Consider the following 21,115-nt stretch of genomic DNA (forward strand, 5'->3'; position numbering starts at 1 on the left):
CTGAGACGTGAAAGAGAGATGAATCGAGAGAGAGCAATAATGAAAACCTCCTTTTCATGCTGGCCCAGAGCTGTTTGCTTTTCCCTCTGGCCCACTTGAACTTAAAAGCCACCGCCAATTTGCCAGCAAGTTCAGAGGCAGCAGATCATTTCCAAGCCACCTCCATGTTCTGCTCTGAGACGTGTCTGTCTTGTCATCCTCTGTCTTCTGGCCTTCGCTGCAGTCACTGAAAGGCGGCGTTCAGCTGTGGTGGAGTGTTTTGCCTAATGTAGCTAGTGGGTTGGAGTGTAACAAGTCAGTTAAATGTCAATTTTTATATGCAGTTCTATGATGGATTATTTTGAACAGACCACTGTTCTCTAGATATATTGCTTGAAAGTTTAGGGTCTTTTTATCATTATTATTACAAATGCATTTTCTGCCAGCTTTCATTCCTAGAGGCGATGGATAGAAAGGGGTCTAGCACAGCGGTTCTCAAACTGGGGGTCGGGACCCCAAAGTGGATCGGGACCCTGTTTTAAATGGGATCGCCAGGGCCGGCTTACACTTGCTGGGGCCAGGGCCGAAGCCAAAGCCTGAGCTGCACCACCTGAGGCTGAAACCTGAGGGTTTCCGCCCTGCATGTTGGGACTCAGGTTACAGACCCCCCCCCCGCCGCCGCCTAGGGCTGAAGCCCTTGTGCTTCAGTATTGCCAGTCCCACACTTCCCCTGCCCGGGGCGGCGGGGCTTGGGCAGGCTCAGGCTTCGATCCCCCCCTCCTTGGGTCGTGGAGTAATTTTTATTGTCAGGATACTGTCTCCCATGTAGACGTACCTCTCCTGCTGACGGATGTTAAAATGCTCTAGGCGCTCCTATGTGTATGTCCCCAGAGAATGCCTCCCTGCCACCAAAACGCATCTACCTCTCAGGTGAAAGGCCACACCTGTTTAACAGCTAATGAAAGCTGGGCTCAGGAGTCTGGCAACATTTCTAATGGTTCTGTAACCCCCCCAGACATCCTGCTTTGGTGGGATTTTGGTGCACGGAGGACAGGAAATAGAGAAGAATCTGGTATCCAGTTAAAATGGTTGGGATGGGTTGATGATTTTGGGGGAGTGATGTAATTGCGAGTACTGGGAATTTGGCGAGGACACTGACGTCAGTGACCGCCATTTGGGGGTGAGGTCCCGTAGGAGCTCTAACAATCACAGATCGGGGGTTTTACATCTCTGCTGAAAGGCAGCAAGTCCTAGCCCCAGGTAGGGGCAACACAGTCCACTGCTAACTCCAGTCCGTGTGGGAGATCCACATTCATGTTCAGTATGAATGAGCCGATGGTCAGAGCCCCTTTTTAATTAGACTTTGCTCTTCTCTTTGTACTGTGCTGGTTTGAACGTGTCTGAACCCAGGGCCAGGCTGGGATTTGCTAAGAGGCCCAGACCAAGGTTCGTGTGCTAGGAACGTCTCTGCTTTGTTCCTGGCCGCTCTTTTGAGGAGCCGATTGAGAGCACAGGATTCCACGTGTCGGTATTTGAAGTGGGGCTTGGAGATGTTGGAGCGGGGGTAGCTGCCTGTGGGGATTGTTTTGGAGATACCTGGCCTTTGAAACGGACCAGCTTGCATCACAGCTTAGAAAAAAGGGCTCTTCCGAAGAATTATCCAAAGGCCTTGGGATAAGTTAGGGGTGGATCAGCAGGATCCAGAAAAGCAAAGACTCCATCGGACACAGGGAATCACCCCAATGTTCTTTCCAGCTTGGAAGAAGAATTTTAGCAAGTGTCTCCCAGGATTCCCTGCCAGCTCACCACAGGTCTAGTAAGTAGATTGCAACCTCCCTTTCCAGTCGGGCTCTGTACAGTAGCTCAAGCCTTTATGAATCCTACAGTAATCACTGCCTGGGGCTCTGTAGAAAGCTACTCAGAAGCTACCCCTGGGTGCTCTGAGACGCGGGGCTTACTTTACACTAGTTTCTGATAACTGCGCTGTCCTGGTGACATTGGTCTATAAACCCCTTTATGGCCTGAGCACTCTCAGACCGTGTATCACTGCCACCGTTGAGGTCAGCAGAGATGGTCACTCTCATAGTCCCTAGATTTAAGACTCGGGGGGCAGAATGTTCTCCCTGGAGGCCCTTTGTCCTGCACTGGGGACAGTGCAGTTATCAGAGAACTCCAGTTCATTTCCCCCATGGGTGCACTGGAGCCCAGAGGTCTATCACTGGGGCACAGTTCTTGCCTCATGCCTGCTCCGGCTTTTGCCTCCTGGGTAGAGTTGTTAAAATAACAGATTTTTCAGTTTGTTGGCTGAGCTGAAAAAGTTGTTTTTGGGTTTTTTTTGGTTTTTTTAAACGGTTCTGTCAAACGAAACATTTCATTTTGGTTTAGAGTGTTTCACCTCTTTGCAAATACAACTGAACTCAAATTTCCAATGAAAGGTCATTTGGGACTGAAATATTTCGTTTAAAAAAAATAACTAAAGGTTAGATTTTGGGGGCAGGGAGTGGTTTCGACCAAAACAATCTGGTGAATTTGATGCTGCATTTTTTTTTCTGTATGTTGCGGGAGGGAGGAAGAGGTCCTTCTGAAAAATGCCCCCCGGCTGTACTCCCAAGGGGAAACGTTGGTAGATAAGAGGAAGCCTCTTGTGTTTTAAAAGCCATCTCTTGTGTTAAATGTGCTTGCACCCAGAGATTGTCCATTGGATGTACTTTATCGGTGTCTCTGGGGATTTACGTTGGGGACAGCTCTAGGCTAGTGGTTCAAATCCAGTGCAGGATGCCCCAAAATTGTTCCCCACTGATGGCTTTTGTTGGCCACCGTGCAGTAAGGTGAGGGCCTCAGTACAGTTCCTAATAGCCAGGTAGCCAATTTGAAACAAAAGAAAATCCCACTGCACTGTCAATGAGGGAGGTTGGTTTGTAAATCTCCACAGGACAGCCAGAAGCTTGTGTTTCTGGTGCCTCTCTTCTAGGGAACGGAGATCTTCAGTTCCTGGGCTGTCAATGTGCTTTCATTTTTTCAAGCCCTGTATATTGCACTCAATACAAAAGTTATAAGAGAGGAAGAAGTGAATCAGGGCGTGCCTTCAGACTTTAACCTTGAAAATGGAGTCGCCAAGACTGTGTCATTCACCAATTGGCCACCAGGTCTCCTCAAAACATCTCCACTTGGGCGTCAGCGGACACGTTGCCACTTCCTGGTGGGTTGCTTTGCTATTGGTGTTTCCCTTCACAACCTGTCTCTCTCTCTCTCTGTGTGTGTGTGTGTGTGTGTGTGTGTGTGTGTGTGTGTGTGTGTGTGTGTGTGTGTGTGTGTGTGTGTGTGTGTGTGTGTGTGTGTGTGTGTGTGTGTGTGTGTGTGTGTGTGTGTGTGTGTGTGTGTGTGTGTGTGTGTGTGTGTGTGTGTGCGTGCACCTCTGCTGGATGGATTCAGAACTGCTCAGCGGTACCATAGTTAAGGCAGTCTCTCCTTCAGTTAAGTGGCAGAGGCTTGTGCTTTGGGATCATGAGAACATGGGTTCTATTCCCACTGTCGCCACGAAGCTGTGAGCGGCCATAGCATGCTGCATAGTGACAACCGCGGCACTCTGACGGTGGCCATGGATTTGTTACCATATTATTTTCAGCCTACAGATTAAATGCTGCATCTGAGCAAAGCAAAATCGACTTGGCAGCATAAAAACTGGCCAGACAAAGAAGCAAATTCATAGCGTAAAATAATTTTAGTGCCGTGATTAATAGACTGCAAACTGCCAGGCCAAATACTCGTCCTCAATGGAAACCTATAATTAGACCAAGTGCTGATGTAAAATAGAGCCCCGGGCAAGCCCAGTAGAATTGTAACATAAACTGAATCGGAAGAAAAGGTTCCTGCAGGAAGAAGCAGAGTAAACCCAAGCTGTTGACTCAAATAAGATCTGAATTGATTCAATGCAGCAGAAGACGAATACAGGGAGGTCACAGCCCAGGGTGTCAAACGCAGACAAGGAGGAGCAAAGATCTGGGCTCCCAGAACAGCAGTCACATAAGATTTAAGTAGCCCGCAGGTTGACCCTTTGCAGAGAAATGAAACCTAAGAAATTCTTGCCTTGATGTTTTCTTATTGGCCACTTCAGGGCAGTGGCTCATTAGCCACTGGGCCGACGGGGCCCGTGCCCAGGGGCTCCGGCCAACTGGGGCCCCTGGAATAGAACTGCCACCAGTGGAAGCCTGGAGCCCCGGCTGCCGGGTGGGCAGGACGGGAGAAGACCCCGCGCCCCAACCCCACTCCCTGGCAGAAGCCGCGGGAAGAGGGAAGCCCCACCGTGGCAGAGGCTCCTGTCCCCTCTCCATGGCAGCAGCCATCAGATGGGGGAAGTCCCCCTGCCCCACTAGGCCCTCCCCCATCCCCAGCAGAAGCCACGGGGAGGCAGGGGAAGGCCCCATACCCGACCCCGCTCTCTGGCAGAAGCCCTGGGTGGGGTGGGAGACGCCCCAGCACCCCGACCCTGGTCCCCCAAAGAAGCGCGGGAGATGGCGGGACAAGCCCCAGCACCCAGGCCCCCTTGCGCCCCAGGGCCGTGGCACAGGGACAGAACTTCTCCGGTCTTGGGGCCGCAGTGGGAGGAAGCGGAAAGGAGTTGTGGGGCTGCAGTGGGGGGACTCTGGGTGGAACAGGGTGGGCCCGGGGGAAGGGGCAGAAAGGGGTGGGGCCATGGGCAGGGCTGGAGGCGGGACTGCAGGTGGAAGGGGTGGAGGGGCCCTCACTTGCTCTGGGCCAGGGCTCCAGGAAACCTTAATCCGCCTCTGCTTCAGGGGACAGCAAGGAGGAAAATCTCTTGTGTTTTTATGGTCCCTTCATTCCAAGTGCTTCCCATGTGCGTTCCCGCTACTGAAAATACACCAGCCACCTTTGGGTCAGAGCATGGCAGTGACTTACCCCGTGTTTAATTTGCTATGAAAGAGGTGCCAGGGCTCAAGCAAATGTTTTTGCATAACTGACACGGCAAGCCCAGGGGTGCCGGGGCTCATCCCTGGCACAAATGAAGCACTGGGCCTAATTGCGCAGAGCAACACTAGATAACCATGTCGGGTTGTGATGTGAAGAATTCTGCATCTCCTCGAAGGGAGCATGTACTTCCTCAAGATAGACTTAGGCCAGGTGGGGTCCCAGTCACGAAATTGAGAGTTGAACTGTTGTGAAGTTCTTGGGTGTTTGGACCTGGGGTTTTGGGTCAGTCCTGTTGCTATTTGACACCTTTTCTCTTGGAAAAAGTGCCTTGGGGTCTTTGAAAACTGCCAGAAGAGGTCCGCGAGGTGTAGGTAATGGTGTCTTATTTCTGTCCGGTGCTTTTAGATTTCCAGGAGTGTGCCGTTTTGTGTTAATGTGCCTGGTACACAGCAGAGAGCCATGCCAACACACGCCCGCTGCCCATGGGAAATACCTTCCCCTGTATAAAGCTGATTTATGATGGGCTGCTGGCCAACACTGCGGTTTTGAGTCAGGAAACTTGAGTTCGGTTCCTAGCTCTGCCTGCGACTCTGTGTGACCTTGGGAAAGCCGCATCACTTTTACACAGGTGGAAATGGAGGCACAGAAAATGGGGAATAATGGCACATACCCATCCCTGTAAAGTGCTCTGAGATCTGTGGAAGAAAATCATGATTATAAATGCTAAATATTCGTATCCTTCTCCACCTCTCGGAGGGCACTGGGACCATTTGTCAGATGACTAAGGTAGCAGATTCTCTAGTCCTTGTGTTTCCATCACACCTTAACCACCGCTTCATCCTTTATTTCCACAAGGAAAATCATTCAAAGATTGTATTTCTCCCGTCCTTTTCCCATCACAATACCAGCACCCAGTGTCTAACTGAGCATTACACCTTCAGAATGTCTAATGGACATTAAATTTACCCTCACAACAGCCCTGCAGCATCGGTAAATAGCCAAGATTTTTATGAAGTAAAATTCTGAGGAGATGTGCTCAACAGAACAATCCCAGCCTGAGCGGCAGTGTGTCCTCACAGCGACTCCATCGTGACATAGTGATAACACCGTGAAGCAGGTAAATTATCACTCTCCTCAGCTCACAGATGGAGGAACCTGAGGCCTCACAGTAAAACAGCGTCTGAGTCCGTTCTGGCTGGCACTCCCTTGAACCTGGACCTCAGATCAGATCCAGAGTGATAAACAAGGGCTGAGTTGCACGGTTTGAGGCGAGGTGGCCATTCAGTGGATCCTCTGGGATTTTTGGTCACCTTGGCTGGCACGTCCGAGTGAGGATTGTCTCTCTGCTAGGTGGAGAGGCGGGAGGGAAGATGCGTGGTAGGTTAATCCCTGGTTCTTGAGTCCCCTTTCACCAAAGGGGTAAGATAATGGATTTGTTCCCCACCGTTTAGGGCAGTTTGGACACGGAGGGAATGTCTGCACTGCAATTAAACATCCGCGCCTAGGCCAGGTCTGATGACTCCGGCTCATGGGGCTTGGGCTGGGGGTTGTAAAACTGCTGTGTAGACGTCCGGGTTCAGGGACCCTCCCCCATCGCAGGGTCCCGGAGCTTAGGCTGGAGTCTGAGCCTGAACATGTACACTGCAGTTCTGTTGCCTTCAGACCCAAGCCCCATGAGCCCAAGTCAGATGACACGGGCCAGCCACGGGTATCTAATTGCAGTGTGGACATGCCCTGGATCTCCAATGACGCACAGACAGAGCCGCTTCTTAGTTCTCCATTTAAATCTCACCTCAGTCTGAATAACAAGTTCCTCAGCTTCACTCTCACTTCTGGGCACCATCTGGTTTCGTCAGGTCATCTTTGCACAACAGATCTCACCATGGGAGACCAAGAGTACCCATGGGAGGGAGTGTCTATCTCATTTACTCCACAATCCTGACTCAACGCAGCCAGGATACCTGCTCACCTCTCAATGGGTCAGATCCTCCGATCCTGTGGTAACGATTGTTATTGTAGGAACTCGGGATTGGAGAGGATCCACTGCAGTGTTTGCACTAGAGGAGAATTTCCTCTAGCGCTGTGATGCTGTCCTCTGGAGAAACAGACCATCATACGTCCACAGCTGGATTTCCCTGGTTTCTCAGTGGGATCCTTTACTGATGGAACCCGTTAAGGTTGACACCATAACGCTCCACCAGCCAACTACCTGTTGACTCACGTTGGCCAAGGCACGTCCTGGAGCCATCAACTTTTGAACAAAGATTATCAGTAGGTAAGAGTTGGAAGGGAAAGGCCACCGTAATCAAATACTGATCCGGGAAGGGAGAGCAGGATGCTGCATTAGCGAACTGAAGATTGTGACATAAACAAAGTCTAAAGTATGACTTTTTTTTTCCCCCAAGCAGGAATATTAACAAACTGTGACAAACCAGAAAAAAAATTCTGCCTTCATTAATCCTCCCTCTCATGCACACAGTTGACATCTTGACTGTAGCCTTTGGTCTGCTCCTCGCTCCCAGCGAGGCTCAGCACTCTCGATTCTAGACCCTTAGTGTTAGCCGGGCTCTCGTGTTAATCAGAGAAGATCATTGACAGGGCACATGTTATGCAAGGCAGGGAGGCGTATCGCTGCTAAGTTACTTGCAAGGGAAAAAAATTAATTCCTTCCCTTTGAGGGAATCTGAGCTGCTGATTGGAGCTAGATCTTTGTTCTGCTGTACGTGGGAGGGAGCGCGGTGGTGAAAGCATTTCTCTGCTGGTCTCTTCATTCCTGTAGCTGTCTCAAAAATGGGGGACTTGACACCCAGCGATTGATTGCAAGGTCTGCTGGGAGAATTGGCCACACTATAAGGTAGTGCCTCGAGAATTGGTAGAAATGTGGCAGGCTTTAGGGCAGATTTCCCTCTCTAAAGATGGGATTAGCAATATCTGCCAGCGGAGGTATTAGGTGTTACTGAGCATCCTCCACCAGCCATGTGGCACTTGTGGAGTGTCTTGGTTTCTAGCTTGATTTCATTGGGTGGTTGGTTTGTTGTCTGGAGGAGCATCCTGAATGTGGTGGTGGTTCTCCCAAACACACTACCAGGGTCTTTACATCAAGCAGCATTGGCGTTCAGGTGGCGCAGCTTGACAGAGCAATAGCATCTACTACACTTCTGCAGGCCAGGATTTAGCTGCAGCAATGGCAGAGGAGAAGAATGATGGTTTAGCCTTTGCTGTCATGTAGGATTCTAGGAAACCCTTGTGCTGCGTCTGATCCTGTTCACTGCCAGCAATGCTCCATCCTGCTTCCTCTGAGAACCATGATGGTCTATTGGGGGGAGGAACATCTAGGCACTGGTGTGTTAATGGAAGAGGCCAGTGCATATTTCTGATGGTTCAACAGATTTTTTGCTCCTTGGTCCATGGGTTAAGGGTCCATAGAGGATGCTAAAAGTCACCTACTGCATCAGATTTAAGCCTTAAAAATGAGAGAGAGGTTTTATACAACCCTACTCTGGTCTTCATCTCTGAGTATATTCCAAACCCGCTCTGCTCACACCCACTGACACCAGACTTGATGCCATGGAATCCTCTTCTGCTCCAAACTCTGAACCTTCTTCTATGTCTTCCTCTAATGCACTGGTTCTCAATTTTTTTTCCACAGACCACTTGAAAATTGCGGAGGGTCTCGGCAGACCACGTAATGATCTTTCCAAATGTTGTTTGTACCATTAGCTAACTATTGTAGTAATTAACTTTTTTGTTTTACAAATAAAAGCACATGACTCATATTTTCATATCAGTAGTTTTACCTTTCTAATGCAATGGATGTGCCCTCTCTCCCCTGCCGTGGCAGCCCCTGAGCTGGGGCTGTGAAGGAGGGGGGTCTCTCCCTCTCTCCCCCACCGCAGCAGCCCCCAAGCTGGGGCTGGGAAGGAGGGTGGTCTCTCCCCAGCAGCCGCAGCCCTGGAGCTGGGGAAAGTCGCCCCTTTCTCTGGCCGCCGCAGCCTTTCAGATCCCAAATTTCCCCCTACCCCCTCTTCTCATCCCACTGTCCCCTCCCATCTAACCCCTATTCCCCCCAAGGCCACCACCTCACCTTACATGTGCGTCTTCTCCAGGGTCCACGCACCTAATTAGTGGAGCCACACCTGCACAGCTCCACTAATTAGGTGGATGGCCCTTTATTCTCTCGTGTGCAGCCACACAGGCACGCATCTTAGAGGGAACTATCCGCGGACCACCTGAATGGAGCTTGTGGACCACTGGTGGTCCAGGGACCACAGTTTGAGAACCTCTGATCTAATGCATTATGGCCTCTCTCTCCTCATTCTGCATTTTTCACAATGCCCACAAGAAGTGAGGAATTGTTTTTCGTTTGGTTTAATTACGTAGCTCCCTTTGGATTTCCCACCTTCTCTGCGCTCGTCTCTTACGGTAAAGAGGGTCTCTTTGTATCTCATCCAGTGCTGGGGACACTGGTGTTGTATCACAACTAGTAAATGGATGCTGCTTTCCTCAGGAAAGCCAGGGCAGCTCCATTTTACTTGCTACTTTTGTTGACCTGTCTGTGTCCTGTTTGTTTGTGCAGAAATGTCCTGTGTGGGGCCTAGCGCCAAAGCTTTTCCACGTCTGACATCAGATAGAAAACAGCAATTACAAATTAACAGCCCGTAACAGATCCCCCTGTGTGCTAATAACAGCAGCAGCAAAAATTACCTGTTACGACAAAGGTCAATCAGAAGCCCGCCCAAGCCAGTAATTACTTTAAACAAGTCTTGTTTCAAATGTGTGTGACTTACTTTATATACGATAGCGTACTGGCTAGGGGAGGTGTGCCAACACTGCCCTCTGCGGGATGCCACCGGAACAGATCAACTGTGGGTCAAAGGCCCTGTGCTGCTGACCTCTCTCAATTTTTTTTCCTCTGACTCAAGCAGTAGAACTTGCTTTGAAAGTTCACACACCTCTTCTCCACGGCTGCTGTAAATGTATAGTACAGTAAGAATCCTGAAATTCCTGAGAGGGGCCCCACAGATTTGTTGCAATATATTTTAGCTGCAGAGCTGTCGCTTTGCCGTTCTCGTTTGTGCCTGTAGCACCAAATACACACACATACACTGCTAGAATTCAGCTAGATGGAAAAGAATTAGGTGGTACCGTCAACCTCCATGCATTCAAACAATCGTGTGATTTGGTTCTAAAAATCTTGTGGGGTTTTTTTGTTTGTTTGTTTGTTTTAACTAACCAGTTTAGTTCCTTTTTTTTTTTTTGGTTTAGTTTGGTTTATTTTGGCAGGGTTGTTGGTGATGATTTTTTACCATCTGGCTTTTGAGTTGTTAGGATAAATGAGGCTCATACTTTCAAGATATTTCTTCACAGCCATGAGGATTAGAAATTTTTTTTTAAATGAAAGCAGAGATTCGCACGCAATCACAGGACTCCAAGAGCTGGGACTTCAAGGAAAACACTAAATAACACCAGACTTGGGGTAAAGTTGGCAACGCTCGGTTTCGCCCGTTTCTTCCACTTCATCCCCAATCAGGAGATTCTCCGAGGCCACGCCAGTCTTGTTTTAAAAGTCCCAAGCAATAGGACTGCCACCACTTCCCGTATTGAATTAATTCAGCTGAAATATCAACTTTTTCTCCCAGCTGTTCTTGATCTCCCTCTTTCTTCCACTTGGGGGGTTTGTGCAGAGACCATTTTGTTTGCATGCTCTGTCCCTCCTAAAAATCATGCAACTTTCCAGCCTCCCACACTGCCCTTTAAGGCAGTGGTTCTTCACCAGTGGTACGTGTGTATCCCTCAGGGTACTCGGAGATCTTCCAGGGGTTACAGCCACTCATCTAGAGATTTGCCTAGTTTTACAACAGGCTACATAAAAAGCACTAGCGAAGTCCGTACAAATTAAAACTTCATACAGACAAGGAGTTGTTTATACTGCTCGACACACGGACATGTAAGTGCAGTATTTATATTCAAATCGATTGTATTTTATAATTATATGGTAAAAATGAGAAAGTGAGCCATTTTTCAGTACTAGTGGGCTGTGACACGTGTGTATTTTTAGGACTGATTTTGTGAGCAAGTCATTTTAAAGTGAGGTGAAACTTGGGGTACACAAGACCAGGGGCGGCTCCAGGCCCCAGCACGCCAAGCGCGTGCTTGGGGCGGCCAGCCACGGGGGGCGCTCTGCCGGCGCCGCGAGGACGGCAGGCAGGCTGCCTCCGTCGGCTTGCCTGCGGAGGGTCCGCTGGTCCCGCGGCTTTGGAAGACCAGCGAACCCTCCACAGGCAAACCGCCGGAGGCAGCCTGCCTGCCGTGCTTGGGGCGGCAAAATCCCCAGAGCCGCCCCTGCACAAGACAAACCAGACTCCTGAGAGGGGTACAGTCGTCTGGAAAGGTTGAGAGCCACTGATTTAAAGTACTTGCAAATGGAAATAAAAGAGGCTCCTGCCTTTTTTTTCTTTTCTTCTACTTTATGATGTATAAAGAAGCCCTGAATTTTGTTTTCAACACCCCACAACAATCTCTACTTGCTTTTCACCTTCGACGTATCCGGACCATCAAACTTCATCTTCCCGTGTTTCCACTGGAGGTATTCCTGGAGGACCAGAGAGCTGGACTGGGAGCTTTCTTAGCTCTTCACTGAAGAGGTTCGAGCTGTAACAAAATTATGTAGATAGCTGTTACTGCCCTCCACTGGGTGGACCATGTCAGGCCTGTTCACGTCTATATATGTTTCGTCTAATGTCAGCGCCAGCTGCGTTCTTCTGTGGGGGCAGCTGTTGTGGATGCAGGACGTTACTGGCTGTGGCGTCACCATGGGTCTGGCCCTGCTCCCCTTGAAGTGACAGGAGTTTGCCACTGGCTGCACTGGGAGCAGGATGGAGCCCTACGGACGACACGGCCGTAGCACAGCATTTGGTATACGTGTTCTTCCTCCACCAGGGAAAGGAGAGAGGATATAGTCCCTCAAAGCTGCGGCTGTGGGGAGGGATGGTTGTTTGTGACTGGCTGGCGATGGCTCTTGGTAGGAAGGAGCACAGTGCAGAGGCTGGGGCATGAGCCTAGAACTCAGTCAAGCCAGGTTCAATTCCTTGCTCCACCCCAGACGTTGTGTGTGGCCATGCGCGGGTCACTTGGGGTGGGATCCGTAAAGGGACTCGGGCAATGCTGAGCGTTACGGCGCCCCGGAAATCCCAGGAACGGGACAAAGCCTGAGCTAGGGTCCCGCTACAATGAACGGGGGGGGAGCGAGGCGCCTCAGAATGCGATCTACAAAGCCAGCCGGCTGGGAAGCCACCTAAGCTAGCCAAGGGGATGCTGACAGGAGCGGTGTGGACTAAGCCCTGCCCCTCTCTCTCAGCCAGCTGCCTCTGTCAGTGACCCACAAACAGGACCTGGCTTCGGGGGTCCTGCGCCGAAGCTGGAGTGCAGGGATCTCTGATATTACAGTAAGGGGGAGATACAAGTGTAAGAGTTCAGGGCAACTGCACCTGTGTTCCCCACTCGTGGTTCACCAAGGGCACCCACTCCAGGCTCCTTAGCTGTCACCTCTCTGGGGCAGAGAACCACGGCTCTCCCCCTCCTGACCAGGATTTGTCCAGGCTGCACAATTCCCTGCCTGCGCTATAATATTCCCAGCCAGCCACTATTTCACTAGGAGGATGGTGAAGCACTGGAATGGGTTCCCTAGGGAGGTGGTGGAATCTCCTTCCTTAGAGGTTTTTAAGGTCAGGCTTGACAAAGCCCTGGCTGGGATGATTTAGTTGGTGTTGGTCCTGCTTTGAGCAGGGGGTTGGACTAGATACCTCCTGAGGTCCCTTCCAACCCTGAGATTCTATGATTCTAAGACTGGAAGCTAGCTAATAAATGACAGTTCAGCAACAGAGCTGAAGGATCAATATGTGAAACCACAGGTGACCCTTTCAATCCATGAATTAAAGTGCTTCTGGGTCCCATTTCAAAGGCAGCTGAAATTCATAATAGGTTTCCAGACAACAAACTTAGTCAACTTGAAGTTTAAGGTTGCTAGGAGACATGAGTTACCTAAAATACCTACCAAGAACATTACAGTTGAGACCCTAATCACTCAAATGTATGGAAATGATCAGTCAAAGTAATGGATATGAAGAGTCTAATGCACTTAAATTCAGACGTTCTTGTAAAAATGTAATTGTGGCATTATCCTACTGCTAACTGTGTGTTAGGCTCTGTGCAGAAGGGTCTGAAGGCGAGGTCACTGCCTCAGAGAACTCGCAATCTAGGTAGAAAACACACAAATGCAGGAAGAGGGGTAGCAAGCAGCAGGAATTGACTATGTATTGAGCATTCCATGGGTTTTGTTCAGACGGGATTTTGGGGAGAAAAGGGTAAAATACGCAGGTGTTTAGTTTGCTAATGCGGCACATTAACGTTTGCATTAGACCTTCCAAAAACAGCCTTAACTCTGACCTGAGCTATCAAAAACCTGTACTTCTCATTTCCAGTTCTACTTACTTTTTAGGTTGAAAAGCCTCAGAACACGCTCCGCAGATAGAACACCACGATATATAACTATAACTGCTGTGCCGTGAAATACCTAAACAATAGGCTGTGAGGTGTACATCTCAATTATCCCATTAGTTAGACAATACAGAAGCCACATTGTTTTCTATCTATCAATGGTATGTAACTGAAACGTACAGTCTCACACCTATGCTGTAAAATTTACAGTTCCTCAAATTGCGAACTATTTCTGATGTATTCATTCTCCTTATAAAAATCCTGTCATTCGGCATCCTACCGTAGCTGTTAGACAAATCATTCATCTACTGTATTGCACAAAAACAGAGCATGAAGACAGCCGGATCAAAGTTAAGGTTGGTTGGGGAATGTCTAATGGACCATTTTTCTATGTTTTTTTTTTTAAGAGAATGTAGGAACTTTAAGGGACTGGGAACTTTTCTGAGTGACTTTGACTAATAATCTCCACACATTTTACCTAGGGAGGTGGATGGAGATTCCACCTTCGAGGTTTTTAAGGCCCGCCTTGACAAAGCCCTGGCTGGGATGATTTAGTTGGGGTTGGCCTTGCTTTGAGCAGGGGGTTGGACTAGATGACCTCATGAGGTCCCTTCCAACTCTAATCTTCTATGATTCTATTATTTTAATATTTAGGCATCTTTAAAAATACAAGCCAAGAATGTTGTCATTAATGTCACTTAACATCTAGAATTTGAGGTTAACAAAGTTTTTTTTGTCTGAGAATTTCCATGGGTTTTTAAAATAACCCCGTCTTGAGCATGGATGAAGATTCTAATCTAGGCCTCCTAATCCCTGCCATAGATAATGTGGGGCACCGAGAATGAGAGAGGCCCATGGTGGTGGGGGTCCAGTGCCCAATTCCCAGTGCTGCTGCCCCCCTCTTAGAAAAGATGAGCTTGGCAAGTCAGCCGCACCAGAAAGATTGACCTGCCAATGCTGCCCAGCGTGGGGGATTTTAAATGACGCTTCTTTTTTCCCCAGCTATTCTCTGGGTGAGTTTGCCACACAGAAACTTTGCACAGCAGCGTGTGTGGTAGAGGAGAGGGGGGGTCCCGGTTCAGCAAAGCACTTAACTTTAAGCACGTGCATCCATCCCATTGACGTCAGCGAAGCAAACTCCAGCGGAGAATTTGATCTCTCGTGCATCGCCATCATACTGAATTAAAACCAAGTCGAGGGCAATATTGTGGCGGTCGAGCCAGTGCCCATGGGCGTGGTAGAGAGCATGGGTGTGCTCTGTCTATCTGACAGTGTGTTTATACAGCTCCCATCACCGCAGGAGCAGAACGCTTCCCCGAGGGGGCTCTTGGAGCCATGGTGTCAGAACTAGGGCAGGGCTTGTCTTTATTGGTATCTCGTACAGTGCTGAGCGCGTTGGTGCTTAGCAAATAATGAACGTTAACTCCGTTTTTGCAGATCTTGGTAGCGCTGACAAGACCGGGCAAGAATAGGGATGGGCCTGGCATTTACCAGCTTGGGTGGAAGCTGACACACTTCAGCTCACGTCCCTTTGCCTTTGACAAAAAGCTCTTTGATTAATTTTCCCCTCCTCCCTCCCTGCCTCCCCTTCCCTGATATTTTCCTCCTTCTCCCCAGTCACCAGAGGCTGTCGTTTTGAAAAAGCCAGCCAATGGGAAACCGGGGAGCAAGTTGTCCCGGGGTGCGCTGGGAAATGCAGCCCACCGGGGGGAGAAGGCAGAAGTCACGATTCTGGGAGTATAATGCAGCTTGCCGCAGCGCTGATTACGGGGTGGGTAAAGCTTGCCACCTCCGGCTCATTGTTGCAGGAGAAAGCAGTTGAGTGAGGCGTGAGAGAGACAGTTTTCAGGTGGGTAGCGGAGATGTGAAACGCAGGCAGGCTGTGGGAATAGGCTGCTTTAGAATACCCGGTGCTGAAGGTGGGATCTGATTGCCTAGCGGGTCTCCCTAGCCAGGCAGGAGTCCCAGGTAATTGCAGAAATCAGGACTTGTTAGCTCCGTGACCCTCATTCATATTATCATAAAATGGGCCCAATCCTTCAGCCAAAGTACAGGCCGCCAGTGGCTATTAGCCAGGCTGGGCAGGGATGGTGTCCTTAGCCTCTGTTTGCCAGAAGCTGGGAATGGGTGACGGGGATGGATCACTTGATGATTCCCTGTTCTGTTCATTCCCTCTGAAGGCCTGGACATTGGTCACTGTCGGCAGACGGGACACTGGGCTGGATGGATCTTTGGTCTGACCCAGTCTGTGGCCGCTCTTACGTTCTGCTGGGCAGAGGAAGGCAAGGTCTGTAGTGGCCTGGCACACACCTTCTCAGCCGCTGTCAGGAGTGTGACTAGGAAACCCAGCGGATCTCTGGGTTGTTGCGAACCCGCATTGCAGCTGGCAGAGTTTGGCGGCACAAAGATTGAATGGGCCATGGAAAGTGATCTCCTTCCCTTACCCGTGGGCTCTCCAGCTCCGTGTCGAGGCATATGCCCACGTTGCCATAGAGTTTAAGGCCTGAAGGCACCAGCAGATCATCTCATCTGACCTCCTGTGTATCCCGGGCCACCACTCCCAGCTCAGCTACCCGCCCACCAACCCAAGAACCAGAATTAGACCAAAGGATTACTGCCCTCAGGACCCCTTTGCCTGTGGTATACAGCCCTACTGTGTGCCACAGGCAAAGAATAGGAGGGAGCACGGTGCACCAGTGGCTGGGAATTGGTGAAGTGAGATGTGTCCAGATGATCCCAGCAAGCGACCTTCATTCTGTGCTGCAAAGGAAGGTGAAAACCCCCCAGGATCACCACCACCGTGACCTGTCAGTGTCCTCAGGATGAACCAGGCCTTCTCTCGGCAGGGCTGCCAGTCTGGCACCTTTCCCCAGAACTAAATTCACTTGTAGAAAAAGAAAACACATACAGCTGGTTATAGACTGTATCTTCAGATCTCGGTTTCAGCTCCTCTCTCATTCAGCTACGAATCCCCCGTTGGATCTAGATCTGCCAAAGAGGAGGCTCGGATTTATTAAACTGCTGTTACGGCTTCTGTTATCAGGGTGTTATCTTTTTATCCACCTTGTACATTTCTGTCCTCCTTTGATGCTCCTCATGGCAACGTGCTGCAGATCTGAGAGGAGGGATCAGTGGGAGAGAGGGCTTGGAGATGGGAGGGGTGTGTGGTTCCCTGGCCATACACCCCAAAGCGAGGTCACGTTTTTTCATTCACGGCCTGAATAAAACAGCTCTGTGAAAGCTCAGCCTAGGTTTGGGACCATTTATAATACATAAATTGACACTAGCTGGCTCCCCATCCAAAGAAGGGAGATATTTGCAATGAATAAGACCTTTTTTTTTTTTTTTAAAGGCACAAAGTAAGTTTGAAATGAATCCAGTGAATTAATAAATACTCTAGTAAAGCCGTACCAATGCATGTTGCATGAAGGGACTTCCTAGCCTGCAGCTCTGGAGTGGGCAGTATGGAACATAGATTCATCGCTTCTGCGGCCAGACGGGGCCACTGCAATCCAAGTGAACTAGGCTGATCTTGCAATCTCAGCAAATTTAAGCTGGATCAGAACCTGGATGGAAGTTGCAGGAAGTGAGCTTCAGGAAATGGGAGGCTTGATTGGGTAGGAAGTGCTGTTCCTTCCGAGCCTGTGTTGAACTAGCTTGGTGCTGATAAGCAGGGCAGTTGACCCATGTGACTGCCTGGAGTCTCGGACTTGGGGCAGATGCTGCGCTCAGGGCACCAAGGTGTTATGCTTAAAAGAAGCACACGGGATCTTTTTTAGAGGAAAAGGCAATACGCCTCGTTTATTGAAGATACAACAATTAGCACATGCATTCAATCACTCACATACACACTCTCCCACCAGTCGATGTTCTAGTTACTAGTCCAGAGTCCAGATAAATCTAGTGGCCAACTAGGCTGATCACGGGTAGAGGGGAGCCGGGTTCCGTCGGTCGCGACACAATGCTCTGGGGAAGTCTTGGCAGGATGAACCCAAAGTTTCATGGCCAGGCACCCTGTTTATGTAGTGATTTTTCCCTCATTGGGACCAATGAGTTTTGCACCGTCCTGCTGTAATCAATTTGTTGTTTGACAAGTGCTTGGTTGTTTTGTTTTTTTTATTTTAAATTGTTTCTTGTTTTCTTCTTTTTATTAAGTGTTTTAGGGAGTTCTTTCATGCTGGTTTTGATTACAGCTATTTTGTCCTCGTTGATAGGTGCCTGTCTTATTTTTTAGAGTCGTCAATCTGCTTTTCTTTGATATTTCAATAGGGGTGTGTTGCAGCCTCCGGGTGCCCTTGTGTCTGTCTCCGGTTCCTCCCCAGACCATCTGGTTCAGTGATGGCCTTTACATTTCTCTTTTAACACACGCACTTTTTATTCACACACAAAACAGAATTAATTTACGCAGAACATTTTGAACGGGAACGTCAAGTTGCAATGCAAAAGAAAACAATCATGGCATTCTTTGACTTATTTTACAGTGCTAAACCTACAACAAATTGGTGACCCTCGAAAGTCTGTTACTGCCTTGAAATTAGTCCAGACACAAAGAAATTCTGGCTGATGCATTTCTACCAATGACGTATTAGGCCATTCCTTTCTGCTATTCAAAAAGGGTGGCTGGCAGGATATGGTTAAATCATACATCATCATTATTTTATTAGTCTTTATTTTTTTATTCTAAGTTATGCAAAATACAAACATAAAATCCTACTACTGCAAGGGCAGGTATTCAAGTTTAACACATGGGGGGCGGGCACTGAAGGTGCTCCTCCCACGGGGCACCATTTGGCCTAGGGTCGGCCCTGCTGGTAAGCAGTGCCATCCTTCAGATGTGATATAAAATATGAGGTCCTGGCTCGATGTCATTCAACATTCATGGCTGGAGCAGCGGTTCTAGCCCCAGCACCCAGGCCAGAACCCCAATGTGGGCAAGTGCATCCTCCCTCCCTACGCTTCTGCCTCACAGCCTTGGTGGATGTCGTCTTCGCTTCTGTAGGGGGCGGGACTCACCGGTATGGCGCCTCCTGCTGGTTGTCCAGGGAATTAGCGTTTCCAGCTCCGGAGCGCCCTCTGCAAGCCGGTGTCCTGCTTGCCGCTGGGCCCGAATCTCTCCTGGATCCCGGTGCCCCTTTCAGGCCAGGGTGCTGCCCCCTAGCAGTACCCCCTCCACAGATCTGGGTCTCCCGTCCCTGGGGAACCCCCACCCTCTATCACCACCTCGCCTCAGTCAGTGGTCACTGCCAGTCATCACCTAGCTCCGCTCACTAGGGCGGACTGCAGTAGAATTGCCACTCGTCAGGGGTTTGGACCTGCTGCCTCTGCCTACCCTTGGGCTGCCCCTCTGCAACCCCCAGTACCTTTTCCAGCCTTTAGCAAGGCCTGCAGCTCGGCGGGTTTCCAGCCCGGAGCTCCCCAACTCCTCTGGCCTTTCCCCCAGCCCTGCTCCACTGCTCCCAAGCAGCCAGGCCCATCTCTCCCTGCTGCCAGAGAGAGACTCTGACCGCGCTCCTGGCCCACAGCCTTTTATGGGGCCAGCTGTGGCCTGATTGGGGCATGGCCCCAGCTGAGGCTGCTTCCCCAATCAGCCTAGGTTTTTCTCTTCCCGGAGCAGCCCCCTCCCAGGGCTGTTTTAACCCCTCCGGGCAGGAGCAGAGTGACCACCCTGCTACAGCTTCCCACTCTGAATTCTTGGGCAGCGTAGTGGTGTGCTGCTAAGCAGCTGGCGCATTCCACCCAGCGATGTTAACCTTTCCGTGCAGGGTCCAGCGACCCTTCCGTTTCCAATGGATCCTTCAGGGGAAAAAATACTGTGGAAACAGGCTTGTTATTCGTATACCTGTAAATGGCAGATCTGAGAGGGCCTGGGTCGGATCCAGAACCGTATTGCACTTCAAGGGGAAATTGCCTTGCCATTGGCATATGCAGTGACTTCAGTGCCTGATTGTAATCCAAGAAGCCTGTTGAGAACCCCTCCCTTGGGAGGCTGTAGCGCATGATTATTTTTTGTTGTTTCTTTTGCTTTCTCCAGAGGATCGCCGACCTGCTGCGCAGAAACGTTTGCCATGTAAAGCTTCCCAGCCCCAACGGACCCAGATGTTGGTACAGACTCAGAGCTGCAGAACGGTGAGTGAGTGGCTGGTTCCCGACCCTCCCCGTGATGGGAGTGTGACTGCTCGTGTGGTTCTGTTGGCTCTCCTCACGGACTCATTGGATTGCCGAGCTCAGGAACGCCCCAGCGCTTGTGTCATGTGATGTTAATGATCTCCTAGGCTTCTTGTAGATTACAAAGCAGTGGAGAGCTCAGGGGATTGGTTGGATGGAGCCTGACCTGGTCTGTGGCTGGACAGAGGTTGAGGCTGAGGGTTTGGTCTACTAGTTTAAACAGAGAACTGGTTTCTAATCATGGTCCTGCCCCTCGCTCTTTCTACGACCTCAGAAAAGTCCATTAAACACCGTGCCTCAGTTTCCCCATGTGCCAAAGGGGATCATACTGCTGCCCACCACAGAGCCCGCACCCTCAGCTGGAGCTCTCACCCCCCCCCCACCCACACACCAACCTTCTGCCCCATCCGTGAGCCCCCTCCCATGCTCTGAACCCCTCGGCCCCACCCCGCCACATGAATTTTGTATGTACACCAATATGGAGGTGATGTGTCGCACATGGGTGGGGAAAGTTAGAGAGAACACTGCCCCTGGCTTGAAGCGGTTTCCATCAGATACAAGGTTTACAGTTTGGTTCAATGGCTCTCAGCACCCCCACTATACAAATTGTTCCTGGCAGGGGGCAGCAATCCAGGCGTGACTGGGTAGGGGGCCGAAAGACCCTTAACATCTGACCATGTGAGGGATGATCTCAAAGAAATATGGCCCCTCTGCTCTGAAACCCACCAATCCTGGATCCTGATTGGAATTTTGCATCTTTTCCTCTAACTGTCCAATCCACAGGGCCGGCTCCAGGCACCAGCGCAGGAAGCAGGTGCTTGGGGCGGCCAACAGAAAGAGGCAGCACATCTGGCTCTTCGGCGGCAATTCGGCAGCGGGTCCCTCGGTCCCTCTCGGAAGGAAGAACCGGCTGCCAAATTGCTGCCAAAGAACGAAGCGGTGGCGGTAGAAGTGCCGATCACGGTTTGTTTTTTTTTTCCATGCCGCTTGGGGCGGCAAAAACGCTGGAGCCGGCCCTGCCAATCCAAAACCCAGGATTCTCTTCCTCTTTTTCTTCTGTCCTACGTGGTGCTTGAATCACACAGTGGTCCTCAAGGTTTATGCCACTTTAATTACTCAAACATCTTGCCAGTGATTTTTCTCTCAGTCAAGGGCTGAGAGGAGAGGAGGAACTGATGCTTAGCCATTTTAGAGCCAATGAGCAGTCGCTGGACAGCCCAGAAGTCGGGACCGCAGGTTTAGGCGAAGAGGGAATATATTTCAGAGCAGGTCAGTGAAATGCGATTGGTAAAGAGCAGCGACTAGGATTCCAGCTGAGCAGCAGGAGCCGAGTAATATGAAGAGCTTTAAGCTTCTGTGGAATTCAGTAATTCTGTGTCCGATATATGCTGGGAAGGAGCTGACCACCCTTAAGGGTCAGGAGGGAATTCTTTGCTGGCTTGCCTGTCATTGCTTCTGGAGGTGCGGGTTGGAGTGGTGGTGGCTGGGTTATATTTTTTTTAGTATTTAGAAGTTTTAAAATTGAATAGGCCCATGCTGTCCTTCA

At 50.0% G+C, this 21,115-nt stretch overlaps 1 protein-coding gene across 3 annotated transcripts in view; it reads left to right on the forward strand.

The window, feature by feature from the left end:
- The window catches only part of LINGO3 (leucine rich repeat and Ig domain containing 3), a 110,052-nt gene that overhangs the window by 16,919 nt on the left and 72,018 nt on the right, over positions 1-21,115 (forward strand). For 2 of the 3 annotated variants that reach the window (XM_044999044.1, XM_044999043.1), the window contains exon 2: positions 19,436-19,530. The gene's annotated coding sequence lies outside the window, so the exon portion shown is untranslated. Of the gene's footprint in view, positions 1-19,364; positions 19,531-21,115 lie in introns of those variants that run through there. The other variant, XM_044999045.1, reaches the window with a different exon arrangement.

This window comes from Mauremys mutica, chromosome 24 (assembly GCF_020497125.1).
Source record: "Mauremys mutica isolate MM-2020 ecotype Southern chromosome 24, ASM2049712v1, whole genome shotgun sequence".
NCBI lineage: Eukaryota > Metazoa > Chordata > Testudines > Geoemydidae > Mauremys > Mauremys mutica.